This window comes from Lineus longissimus, chromosome 2 (assembly GCF_910592395.1).
Source record: "Lineus longissimus chromosome 2, tnLinLong1.2, whole genome shotgun sequence".
In the NCBI taxonomy this organism is placed as follows: domain Eukaryota; kingdom Metazoa; phylum Nemertea; class Pilidiophora; order Heteronemertea; family Lineidae; genus Lineus; species Lineus longissimus.
The window spans coordinates 13013098-13027533 of record NC_088309.1 but is presented as its reverse complement, the minus strand read 5'-3'; the positions used below and the strand labels follow the sequence as shown (position 1 = coordinate 13027533).

The 14436-nt window shown below is 42.8% G+C and overlaps 2 protein-coding genes across 3 annotated transcripts in view; both read left to right on the top strand.

Moving 5' to 3' along the window:
* The window catches only part of LOC135482654 (calcium/calmodulin-dependent protein kinase kinase 1-like), a 300476-nt gene that overhangs the window by 170101 nt on the left and 115939 nt on the right, over positions 1-14436 (top strand). The gene's annotated exons all lie outside the window — the stretch shown is intronic.
* LOC135482655 (developmentally-regulated GTP-binding protein 1) overlaps positions 1-14436 on the top strand; it is a 520179-nt gene that overhangs the window by 427937 nt on the left and 77806 nt on the right. The window lies entirely within an intron of this gene.

Genomic DNA, 14436 nt, shown 5'->3' with positions numbered 1-14436 from the left:
TAAGGGCTTTAAGTGGACGTAGTTATTTGCTTCTTGTGGAGAAGTGCCCCGAATAATCATTGTTTATAGTTGCAGGGGCATGCAATACATGCCCTGCAGCTCCCACTATCCACACATGTTTGCGGTGATGGCCAGTCTTGTTCCTGTTGTGGTGCCGCACTTTCATGTGGTTACAGCCAGTTATGGCGATGCACCTCTGTGTGGTCAGTAATGACCATTCCTGAGTATATATATGCTGGCAAATTACCCTTGGTGCAGGCATGTTGAGATGGGATAGTTAGTGGCAGTCCCCCCCCCCATGTCCACTACCAGAAATAGTTCAAAGCAAAGGCCTACATGTATACCACTGAGTGATGAGGCTTTTTGTGATATGTATATATATAACCACAGGCCATTTCATATAGCAGCCCCCCCCCCAAACATAGGTGTCTTGCACATTCGCCTAAACCACATTTGCCTAATTCACATTCGCCTAAACCTTTTTCGCCTAAACCTTTTTCACCTAATCCACATTTGCCTAACAGAGCTGCCAACCCCTACGGATTGTCCGTAGTTTACTACGGTATTTCGCCGAAATTTCAAATCTACGGAAACTACGGATGCCCCTCAAAAAACTACGGATTTTAAAAAAAGGGTTAATTTTTTTCGTCCCGCCACTTTTTTGCGACGAGCCCTGTTCTTCGCAACACTCTGTGTGAGTATTGCGCGACACAGTTTATATGCATGTTCTACTGTACGCAGTCTACGTGCATGCTGCAGTACAAAAACCGTGTTTGTCAGTGCGCAAGCATACCTTCCACACAACATGGCGGCTTCCGCGGGCAATGGGAAAAAGCGGCCCGTTTCAAACGAAAACGACAAAGAAGATGGCAATTCGAAGAAGAAAAGTGTGCAAGTGTTTCGTCCAATTTATACTGAAAAGTGGCCAGTATTGCTGCCATCAAATTTGGGCCCACAGTATGCACGTTGTAAGGTTTGCGAGTCGGATTTTAATGTGTCACATGGTGGGCTCGACGACTGTAAGAGGCATGTTGAGGGTACCAGACACGCAGCAAGGCTAAAGGCAAAGGAGGGCACTCGCACGTTGGACAATTTTTTCCCAGGGGGACAACTTCCACCTGCTGTAGTTGCTCGAAACAATCTTGCTACGAAAACTATCAGTGCAGAAACACAGTTCGTTGGGTTCATTGTTGAACATAATCTTGCAATGTCTGTGGCTGACCATGCCACACAATTATTCCCCAAGATGTTCCCTGATTCGGAGATAGCAAAGAACTTTGCAGCTGGGAGAACAAAATGTTCCCACATTGTTGATGTCCTTGCTGCAGAAACTGTTGAGGACATTGTTCAAAAAATGAGACAAGCACCTTATAGCATGGCTACTGATGGCAGTAATGAAGGTGATAAAAAGTACTTTCCCATCATAGTTCGAATAATAGATGGTGGCATGATCAGATCTGTGTTGCTTGGCAACCCCACTTGCAAAGGAGGTGCAGCTGGGGAGAACATTTATAAACTTTTGAACAATGAGGTGCGCAAGCATGACCTGCAGTGGGATATGTGTCTGGCATTTGGTTGCGACAATGCTAATGTGATGGTAGGCAGACACAAAGGTGTGATTTCATTTATTCGTAAGGAGCATGAGTCAGGAGAACTAATAGGATGCCCATGTCATCTTATTCATCTGACAGCGGAACATGCTGCACAAGAATTGCCCAAACCCTGTAGTGTGCAGGACTTGCTCTGTGACATATATTATTACCTTGATAAGAGCACAAACAGGCTGGAGTCATTAGGAGAACTGCAAATTTTCTGTGGTGTCGAACAGCACAAAATATTAAAGCATGTTTCCACGAGATGGCTGTCCCTTGGCCAGTATATCAACAGACTGATTGAGCAATGGGTGCCCCTTCGGAGATACTTTTACAAGGAGTGCAATGGCTCTACTGAAGCCAAGTGAGTATACAAAGTGAAATTACTGAGTAATAGTATCATACTTGATTTCAAATTAATCATGCAGTCAGTATCATACCAACTATCAACTACCAACTATGGGCTGTAGTATGCTACTACTGTTTTTTGACATACATTTGAGTCTTAGAACTGACATCATGCTCCGACATGTTCAAGTCTAATATTCCTTATGTTTTCAAAAACCAGGTTGGCCTACCAAGATTTGAAGAAAAACAAATGATACTAAATAAATTTTAAAAAGTCTTTGATATGTTTTCTTCTTCAATCTTTCAGGGACCAGAAAGCCAATGCCCTTGAAAAGCTACAGAGTAGTCAGACACGCTTGTACTGCCTGTTTCTTCAGAGTGTGATACCTGTGTTTGACCAAGCAAATGTTGTGCTGCAGTCAGATAAGCCAATGATACACAAGATTTATGCAGTTCTAAAGGATTTGCTGAAGCAAGTACTGTTGAAGTTTGTTAAGCCAGGTACTCTATTGCAGCATGATATCCAGCAAATTCAGTTTGATCGGTTAGTCCACCAGAAGGCAGATAAAGACCTATTCATAGGTGAGGCAGCTAGGGAGTACATCCGAACTTCCAAAGGCCTTACTCCAGAGAAAGTTGCGGCATTTCACAAGAATGTGAGAAACTACTATATTACTGCTTGTCGGTACATGATTAAGAAGTTCCCTTTCAAAGATGAACTGTTGTTGTATGCAAGGGTAGCTGATGTTAAGCAGAGGGCAGTTGCTACTTACTCTGCTCTAGAGTACATCTTGGATAGATTTCCAGCCATAGAGGAGTCAGTGGGGGGATCAAGAGACACTATCCAGCAGGAGTTCTCCAATTATCAAGTTGAAGATCTCTCTAATGAGCTGTTGTCTTTGGATAGGGCTGATACCCAATGGGTTGAAATTGGCAAGATTACAGATGGCTTTGGGGAAAAGAGGTACAAGCTATTGCCAGAGGTGATGGCATGCATCCTTGTTATTCCCCACAGCAGTGCAGACTGTGAAAGGGTGTTCAGCTCAGTCCGAAAAAACAAGACTGATTTCAGAAAGTCTATGCTGCCCCCAATGCTTCAATCCCTGCTTCAGGTGAAGCAGAATTCAATTGGGCCCTGCCACAGTAGGCTACTTAGTGATGACCTCTTGAAAAAGGCAAAGTCTGCAACTTACCAAGGACTAAAAAAGCAGTGAGCAATGTATTGTATGTCTTCAAAGACATTGTGAAATTAAGATGTGATGTAGGTATAAGGCTATTGAAGCTGTGTGATTTGAATTTGTAAGGAACCTTCTCTACTTAGTCTCTTGCAAAAGCAATCGTTACTGTCGAAACTTGTGCAATCAATTGTTTACTGTATTTTAGTCAAGAAATTTATGTCCATAGTGTTTTAAGAAGTGCATTACCTGGGAGGGTGTATGCTGGAGTAGTGTTCATATTTTTTTACTTTGAAAGTTTATTAGTTTCCAGAGGGAAGCCAATCAATTTAATTTAGCTGTGTCATAATACTAAATAGTAATTATTTTATTTTCATCTTATAAACCATCTTTTATACCTGTATGTACCATATGTTATGTGTTTTGCTGTTGAAGAATCATTAAATGCGTTTTCAGGTTTTCAATATTATTTGTGGTTTGCTCTTTGGTCATTTGCCCTCATGCAAAGTGGAGAATGCAGAATCACCCCCCCCCCCCTGGCTTCGTCGACAGTGCACTGTGCACAGAAAAAGGGTGTTTTAACCAAACCTGAGGACTACTGAAGGACACCCTGAAACTACTGAAAAATCTGGAATTTTGTTAGAATACTACTGAAGGAGAAAATCTGGGGTTGGCAGCTCTGGCCTAATTCCACTTTCGCCTAATTCCTTTTTCGCCTAATCCACATTCGCCTAATTCCCCTTTCACCTAATTCCATTTTCGCCTAATTCCTTTCTCGCCTAATTCTTTTTCGCCTATTCCATATTCACCTAATTTTGGCATATACCTAAAATGGTTCATTCCAAAATGTCATCTCTTGTGGTCAGTGATCTTAGCTTGGGTTATGGAATATTCTTACTCATAATATGGACCATTCCTTTTCAAAAAGCCATTTCCTTGGTTCAGTGATCTTAGCTTGGGTTATCCATAAAATGGACCATTCCTTTTCCAAAGCCCATCACTCAAGTTAAGTGGTCTTAGCTTGGGTTGACAGCCTTGGTTATGGACGCTGCTGCTAACGATGATATCCGCAGATGGATCCGGAGAACACTGACGTTGCCACTGATGCCATTGGATCAAATCGATGATCTCTGGTTAAGTATCATGAACGAAGCCCCGAACGTCCCGCAGGCACGTGCTTTCCACGATTACGTCACATCTACGTGGATGGATGAGCTGGACGCCAAGTACGATAGGATGCTGTGGAACCGCTACGACAGAATCGACGAGCCACGCACCATAAATGCTGTAGAAGGGTGGCACAACAAACTCAATCGTTACGTAGGAAAGCCCCACCCAAATAAATGTGTTCGAGTTGATCAAATTTCTGAAAAATGAAGAACTCTTTCAACGGAATGAGCTGCACCGTCTGGAGGTGGGTGGGAGACCAAACAAGAGACGACATACATACGTAGCAGTTGACGAAAGGCTCTTGCTACTGAAGACTCAGTTCAAGAATGGGGAGAGAAATGTTCGTAGTTGCATGGATGCTGTGAGTTACTTGATATAAACATTCTCTGATGAACAATAGTCTTGTGCTTTTTGAACACTTATTTTGCAACAAACATTTTGTGGCAATTTTGCTTAATACATGTACTATGATTTGTTATTCATTAACTGTCTATGGCGGAGTTATTTTGTGCTTGATGTTGTGCTTGACTGTATAAGAGGTGGACGATTTTCATAATGTTGATAGTAGCTCGCCAACAATAATCAAATTACATGACATTTTCTGGTTCATCACCCCAATAACGACTCGACTGCACATTTTTTAAATTCGAATATATATAAGGTCGAATCGGAGTTGAGAGGCAACTGGGCGATCCATAATGACCTAACCCATGGGTGAACCACCGGCCATGGTATCCTAATGAAATAAATTTCACTGCGCCTTGATTGTGTTATTTCCACCCCTTTGAATAAATGATGAATCATAAATTATTTTTTTGTCTTACTCAATTTGTGCTGATGCTTTTACTGATGCTTTTACCTGTCTAAACAAACTGAGATGGAATCGATCATATATCTTAATTTGATTGATGTCAAAAAGATTAGGAATTGTACATTAATGTGCACACTTCTTTTTTCTGGGTTGAAAAGCATCAGTTACCAGCAATAAACCCTCCGAGCCACATCCACTAACCCCCCCCCCCCCCCCCCCCAAGTTAGGGCAATCCCTTAATAACAGGACCTGATATTCAGAGATCCCTCGCATCGCTTAAAAATTATACTCTCCATAGTCTATACCTTGGGACTCGATTATGAAAATAATGAGCCGGTGATTTTTTTTTCAGAAGTCTACCGTATAGCTCAAAATCCCTCCCCCAACCCTAACACCTGGCATAGGAATCTTAACCCCTCTGACTGGAAGGGTCCAAGTGATAGGGGTGGTACCTGTCAGGCGAAAAAGGAATAGGCGAGAAAGAAATTAGGCGAAAATCAAATTAGGCGAATGTGGATTATGCGAAAAAGGAATAGGCGAATGTGGATTAGGCGAAAGTGGAATAGGCGAATGTGGATTTTTTTAGGCGAAAAAGGATTAGGCGAATATGGCATAAACCCAAACAAAGGCCTACGAATGAGAAGTAACCGATGAGGAGCCCTTTTGACACTCCCCTCTCTCCACTCCATACTGGTGGAGAGCCCTTCTGACCCCCACCTCCCAGACTGGTGAAGAACCCGTTTGACACCACCTCCACCCCCAGACTGGTGAAGAACCCTTTTGGCACCATCCCCTTTCGACCCCAGACTGGTGGAGAGCCCTTTGGTCACCACCCCACCCCCTCTAGACTGGTGGAGAGCCCTTTTGACACAATCCCCCTACCCCCAACCTAGGCAGGTGGAGAGCCCTGACCAGGCATCAAAGTTCTTTTTTTTCCCCGGCGCACAGTGCGACCTTACCCTCCATTCAGATTCACATATTGCAGTTCCAAGTTGCTATATTATACATCCGCTATGGTCCGATTTAAATATCCTCTCATAACACCGTTAAAAACCCATTATCTTTTCTTATCTGACTTGGTATCTGGGAAGCCAGATACGCTCCGCAGTCAGACCACCTGCAGTCGCTTGATCTACTAACAATGTGTGCCATTAGCGCTGTGGTATGTAATAATCTTCCGCTCCTCTTCTTGTAATAAATGCCATATAACGGCTCAAATACGGTGTCTCTCGTTTTTGGCTCACCGTAGGGGAGTCTATACAACACCGCAGTGTCCGTCGTCCGTCGTCGTCGTCGTCCGTCGTCGTCGTCGTATCCTGTTTCAAAAACAGTGGCACGTTTCTTAACCGCTAAGCCTATGAACTTGTAACTTTGTACACAGGACTCCCTTGGTCAGATGACCTGTGACACTAAATTTCGGTCCGATCTGATTCTTAATTTGGCCACCAGGGGGCCGAATGTAGATATCTAAAAAGTGTGATATCTCGCTTATTAATGACTTGTTTTGAATGAAATTTTTGTGGTAGGTACTCATAGCAAGGGTACATCATATATCATACGGGTTTTTAATTTGACCTACTTTTCAAGGTCACAGAGGTCAAATGGCGTAAATTGGCTGTTTCAGTGTAACTATGGCACGTTTTTCAACCTCCACAGCTATGAACTTGAAACTTAGTACATATAACCCCCTATACCAGATAACCTCTGGTGCTGAATTTCGGTCTGATCTGATTCTCAACTTGGCCACCAGGGGGCCGAATGTGGATACCTAAAAAGTGTGATAATTCGCTTATCAATAACTTGTTTTCAATAAAACTTTCGTGGTGGGTACTAATAGCAAGGATACATCATATATCGTACGGGTTTTTAATTTGACCTACTTTTCAAGGTTGCAGAGGTCAAATGGCATAAATTGGCTGTTTCAGTGTAACTATGGCACGTTTCTCAACCGCCACAGCTATGAACTTGAAACTTGGTACATATAACCCCCTATATCAGATAACCTCTTGTGCTGAATATCGGTCCGATCTGATTCTCAATTTGGCCACCAGGGGGTCGAATGTGGATATCTAAAAAGTGTGATATCTCGCTTGATGACTTGTTTTCGATAAAACTTTTGTGGTAGGTACTCATAGCAAGGATACATCATATATCATATGGGTTTTTAATTTGACCTACTTGTCGAGGTCACAGAGGTCACAACGCAGACACAGATATGGCCGAAATTGCATGTTTTGTGTTTTTCGTGTTGTGGCAATCCAAAGGTCGTGAGTTCAAACCCCGGTCAAGGACGGCCAAAAATATTTTTTTTATTTTATTATTTTTTTTATCTTTTCCCTTTTGTCTTTTCTGACTTGTATCTTACATTTTCTTGTTGGCTCACCGTAGGGGAGTCTTTACAATACCGCAGTGTCCGTCGTCCGTCGTCGTCTGTCGTCATCGTCGTCGTATCCTGTTTCAAAAACAGTGGCACGTTTCTTAACCGCTAAGCCTATGAACTTGTAACTTTGTACACAGGACTCCCTTGGTCAGATGACCTGTGACACTAAATTTCGGTCCGATCTGATTCTTAATTTGGCCACCAGGGGGCTGAATGTAGATATCTAAAAAGTGTGATATCTCGCTTATTAATGACTTGTTTGGAATGAAATTTTTGTGGTAGGTACTCATAGCAAGGATACATCATATATCATACGGGTTTTTAATTTGACCTACTTTTCAAGGTCACAGAGGTCAAATGGCGTAAATTGGCTGTTTCAGTGTAACTATGGCACGTTTTTCAACCTCCACAGCTATGAACTTGAAACTTAGTACATATAACCCCCTATACCAGATAACCTCTGGTGCTGAATTTCGGTCTGATCTGATTCTCAACTTGGCCACCAGGGGGCCGAATGTGGATATCTAAAAAGTGTGATAATTCGCTTATTGATGACTTGTTTTCGATGAAACTTTTGTGGTAGGTACTCATAGCAAGGATACATCATATATCATATGGGTTTTTAATTTGACCTACTTGTCGAGGTCACAGAGGTCACAACGCAGACACAGATATGGCCGAAATTGCATGTTTTGTGTTTTTCGTGTTGTGGCAATCCAAAGGTTGTGAGTTCAAACCCCGGTCAGGGACGGCCAAAAATATTTTTTTATTTTATTATTTTTTATCTTTTCCCTTTTGTCTTTTCTGACTTGTATCTTACATTTTCTTGATTTTTGGCTCACCGTAGGGGAGTCTTATGTAATACCGCAGTGTCCGTCGTCCGTCGTCGTTGTCCGTCGTCCGTCGTCGTATCCTATTTAAAAAACAGTGGCACGTTTCTTAACCGCTAGGGCTATGAACTTAAAACTTTGTACACAGCACCCCCTAGGTCAGGTGACCTCTGACACTGAATTTCAGTCCGATCTGATTCTCAACTTGGCCACCAGGGGGCCAAATGTCGATATCTAAAAAGTGTGATATCTCGCTTATTAGTGACTTGTTTTCGATGAAACTTGTGTTGTAGGTACTCATAGCAAATATACATCTTATATCGTACGGGTTTTTAATTTGACCTACTTTTCAAGTTCACAGAGGTCATATGGCTTAAATTGGCCGTTAGAGTGTAAACTATGGCACGTTTCTTAACCACTAAAGATATGAACTTGAAACTTGGTACATATAACCCCCTATATCACATAGCCTCTGGTGCTGAATTTCAGTTTGATCTGATTCTCAACTTTGCCACCAGGGGGCCAAAAGTGGATATCTAAAAAGTGTGATATCTCGCTTATATTAAGTGACTTGTTTTCGATAAAATTTTTATGGTAGGTACTCTTAGGAAGAATACATCACATGTCTTACGGGTTTTCAATTTGACCTACTTCTCAAGGTCACAGAGGTCATATGGCGTAAATTGGCCGTTGGAGTGTAAACTATGGCACGTTTCTTAACCAGTAAAGCTATGAACTTGAAACTTGGTGCATATAACCCCCTACATCAGATAACCTTTGATGCCGAATTTTGGCCTGATCTGATTCTTTATTCGGCCACCAGGGGGCCATAATGGAAAAAGGAAGAAGTGCAATATCTTGCTTATTTGAGTGAATTGTTTTCGATAAAATTTTTATGGCAGGGACTTCTAGCAAGGATACACCACATGTCCTACGATTTTTGGATTTGACCTCCTTTTCTAGGTCACAGAGGTCAAATGGCGTAAATTGGCCATTAGAGTGTAACTATGGCACGTTTCTTAACTGCTGAAGCTATGAACTTGAAAGTTGGTACATGTAACCCCCTACATCAGATAATCTCTGACACCGAATTTTGGCCTCATCTGATTCTTGATTTGGCCACCAGGGGGTCAAAACTGAAAAAGTAGGACGTGCAATATCTTGCTTATTAATGACTTTTTTTCGATGAATTTTTTATTGCAGGGACTCTTAGCAATCACACGATATTGATCTTGTTGATGTCATAGACAATTATTGGTTGGATCATAAACTTATATATACTGCCCTGTCTTATTACTTGACATCAATACACATCTAAAAATCAATACACATCTAAAAAAAGTCTTCATGCCTGATTGTGTTCACCATATTCACCTCTAAACTAAGCATGATCCTGCCTACTAAAAGATGTATACGGTGAGCACAATGGCCCCTGGCCGTTTCATTATTTCGTGCGCTCTCCTTCCGCCTTTTTCTTCCAACAACGTACATACATTTTGCAACAATCCCCTGCCGTGACCCCCCGACGTCGCCCGAAGACGTCGGCTTCATCGACATACGTCACATGAGGAGGATGCACCAAACCCGGTGATTACGTCACCCTGCGTAGCAACAGTTCGCAACAGTTAGCAACGGTGCCGTCAAGACCGAGATCACCACACCATCCCCTTCAAAAATTGGTCAGAGTTACTCTGACCATCGATTCCTTATGGAAACTAAACATGGCAGCGACCACATAGGCACTGGATGATATACTTAGTGATACTTAATATTCTATACAAAATTTAGTGATTCCTACGAAGATTATTTCAAACTAACGGTATCTGTAACCGCACCTCAATCTATATACATCGCCTGTACACAATGAACACAATATCTATATCTATAATCCTAAATTACCACCTTACTAACTATTAAACTTACAGTGGTTTACATGACTAGAATCTACATGATACCATTGCTCAAATAAAAAATCACTTATCTCCTATTATTTACACAAAACTACTTGCAATTAACCCTCCCCAAACAGTGCAATTATATAATGACTGTAAAATTCAACATGAAGGAATATAATTGTTCAGCAAATTTATAATGACGTAACGAAATGGGCGCCAAAGAGTATCCAATGCGTTACTCCCATCCCCTCCCTTCAAATCGTCGGGAGAAGGGGTCTCCGGCCCATTCGTACTTGATTATTGTCCCCTGACATACTGCACAATCTACCTCTCGACGGTGGTCCTCCCGATCTTGGAGTAGTGGAACTGGTCATGGTCAAATCCGTATCTATTCAGCATCGGATGAGGAATGGACTGGAATCCAACTCGTTGCATCATTCCGTTAAATCGCAGTGCACGTCTCATCATACCATCACTTCTCGCCACCTTTGGGGAGACTGGTAGTTGAAGATGAAAAATGCGGGCCATGGGGTAATGTTGTATAAGAAAATCTCTGATGATGATCATGTCTTCTTCCGGCTCCCCATAGTCGTTAGTGTGGTTAAGCCCGTGGGTGATGACAACATCGCTGATATTCAGCCTGGGTTGAATGCTCTTCAACATCACTCTCAACCCTTCTGCCGTCTGCCCTGAAAAAGCTAATGGAAACAGATCTGAAGATGGCTTGGTCTTGACAAACATGGAGTCCCCGAGAAGCAAAATCGGCGGACGATGCTTCCCAGCGGCATTGTACTCCCTAACTCTATCTTGCAGCACACGTACTCGATCTCTAACATCATTAATTTTCAAATCACTGACACCTCTTTCTTTAAGAAACATGATGACAAGGGTTACCACTTCATTAATAGCTTTCATCTGGACATTCCAGCTTGGACGGATCCGGAAAATCAGCATTTTAAATGTTTGGATCATTGCACTGGTGAGAGTGAGTTTTACGTCGACAACATTTGATGTGGATATTTCTATCAATCGCTCCAATTCAATAAAAGGGATGTCCACCTCCTGACGAAACGGGAGTCTTCGATGAACAAACGAATATAGGGCCTTTGTAACTTCAGACTTTGCCTCTTTCACATCATGCGGCAAACCATCTAGATTGATAACGGACTCCATCTGAAACGATAGGAAAAGAAAGAAAACGGCCTCATTAGTAACCTACATTGTGACCAAAGCGGCACAAGCTTCCATCTCTAACAAAGCGTTGAGAGGAGACCAGGGGTTCCATCTTGACTAACTATTGATGCTATCCTGACAGCCAAACCTGCGTAGTTTACTGCCTTTCTTCAACCAGCGTTTCTTCTTCTTCTTGATGATTTCCTGTTGCATCTGATGAAGGCTGCAGCAATCAATTCCAAAACGCGCCGGCTTCAAGATGTTCTTGCGGGGTCGTAATGTACGTGTAGACTGCTTCTCTTCATGGTCGATGTCCGAACCATCCTCGGAAGAAGGACTATCAGTGAGTTGAGTAGACTTAATAGGGGAAGATTCCAAATCGGACTCCACCTCGTGAGAATCTAATGCAGTTTCTCTTGAAGTTTTCCCTACTAATCCTATCTCATCCAGCTGCTCCCCATCTTTCCCCGTATGAAATGCTTTCATATTGTTGAGATGAACTACCTTGGAGTCCCTCTTGGATCCTCCTAGTGGAAATAACTTGAAGTTAACCTTGGCCAACTTCTGCAAAACCTCAAATGGTCCCTTCCATGGTTTATGGAACTTGGAAACCTCGTCGACTTTCACATAATGGTTTCTGACTAGAACCTGGTCTCCCGGTTTAAAAGATGAGGACTTCGAATTTCTGTCATAGTGGGTCCTTTTGACGTCTCTGCGCTATCTTCAAATTTTCCCGTACCCTTCGGTGTGCACGCTCTATCTTTTTCCGGAGATCCGAAACATACTTCGTTGACTCAGTCTCATTGTCTGATGTACTAGATGTTCCAAGGACGAGGTCTAGTGGAAGGTTCATTTCTTCACCAAAGGTCATCGCAGCTGGGGTCTCTAAGGTAGAAGCTTGAATTCCTGAACGAAAGGCCATTAGGGAAGCTGGAAGGTGGTTATCCCAGTCCCTACCCTCCTCGTCCACCATAGTTGTCAGCATTCTTTTCAAGGATCCATTGAAATTTTCAACCTGTCCATTACATTGCGGATGGTAAGCTGTGGTCCTGGATTTATGAATATTTAGTAGTTTGCACATTTTCTTGAATACTTTGGATTCAAAGTTAGTCCCCTGATCCGAGTGAAGGTTCTCTGGAGTACCAAATCTGCAAACATATTCATTCACCACCACCTTAGCACATGTTGTAGCCTTCTGATTCCTGATAGGCCACGCCTCGGGCCATTTTGTGAAAGCATCCTGGGCCACGAGAATGTAACGGTTTCCTTTCCTTGATTGTGGGTTGATTGGTCCTACGATGTCAATGTGAATTCTTTGGTTTCTACGACCAACTGGAATACTCTGTAAGTCGGCTTTAGTGCGCTTTCCGGATTTGCACTTCTGACAAGTTTCACAAGAACGAATGTAATTTATTACATTTTTCTTCAGTCCTGGGAGCCAACAGCGCTGTTTCACTTTCCAGACAGCCTTTTGTACTCCAAGATGGGCACCAGCATAACCTTGGTGTAATTCCTTGACGACTGTGGCAATGCAGGATTGAGGAAGAACTAGTCGGAGTTTGCCCTGGCTTTTCAAGTATAGGATTCCGTGCTTTATTTCCAGTAGACCATGCTGAGCCCAAATAGCTCGCTGGAGAGATGACTGTAGTGCCTTCTGTGATGGTTTCTCCGTCGTCTCAGCAATATGTTGTCGAATGGCCCGAATATCTGGATCTTCCTTCTGAGCTTTCCTGATCTCATCAATCGTTAGTTCCGGGATGTCTAGAGAAGTTTTTAGTTGCACTATGTTAACCATTGGAGGTGCTGGTCGGTCTGTGGGTCCACAGGATGGACAATCTCCATGTTGCCGAACTTTCTTTGGTCTCCTAGACAATGCATCAGCATTACCATGTTTTACTCCTGGCCGATGTTCGATGACGTAGTCAAACTCTGCTAACCTTTCTAGCCATCTCGCAATTTGTCCTGAAGGTTCCTTGAAGTTCAACAGCCATCTCAATGCCATATTATCTACCCGCACGTGAAATTGCTTCCCAAGCAGAAAGTACCGGAAGTGCTCTGCAAATGTAACAAATGCTAACATTTCTCTCCTTGTTGTACAGTAATTCATTTCACCTCCTTGTAGACTTTTACTCCCATAGGCTATGACCTTCTCTGATCCATCTCTCTGCCTTTGTGACAAAACTGCTCCTATGGCAAAATCGCTTGCATCTGTATCGAGAATGAAAGATCCGGCGTCCTTGCTGAAATCTGGATAGGCCAGTATCGGTGAAGTTATCAGCTTCTCCTTCAATGTCTGAAAAGATTTCTCGCACTGCTCCGACCACGCGAATTGCACACCCTTCTTTGTCAAATTGTGCAATGGAGAGGCAATTTGAGCGAAGTCTGGGACAAACTTTTGATAGTACGTCGCAAGACCCATGAACGAACGAATTTCTGACACACAAGTTGGAGTAGGCCAATTTTTTACTTTCTCAACCTTCTCTGGATCTGTTGATATGCCTCCAGTGTTCACAATGTGGCCAAGGAATTTCACCATCTCTTGGAAAAGTTTACACTTGCTTGGTTTTAACTTCAGATTGGCTGCTTCCAGGTGTGTGAATACTTGATCCAGCTGACTCATGTGTTCTTCAAAACTGGATGAATGAACAATGATATCATCGAGGTAAACCAAACAGAAGTCCAGTCCTCCCAGGACTGTGTTCATCATGCGTGTGAACGTTGAAGGGGCTCCTGTTAAACCAAATGGCATCACTTTCCATTCGTATTGGTCTACTCCCGTCACAAACGATGTCTTGGCCTGATCCTCAGGTGACATACCCACTTGCCAATAGCCACTGGCGCAATCTAGAGTAGAGAAGAACTTGGCTCCCAAAAGTTTGTTCAGAGTATCATCTATTCGAGCTAATGGCTGTGCTGATTTGACTGTCACTGAATTAAGTTTCCGGTAATCCACACATAATCTGTATGAGCCATCAGCTTTCTTGGCCAGATTGATCGGAGAGCTCCAAGGGCTATCTGACTTCTTGAGCAGGTCTCGATTGAATAGTTCCTTGACTGTGTCC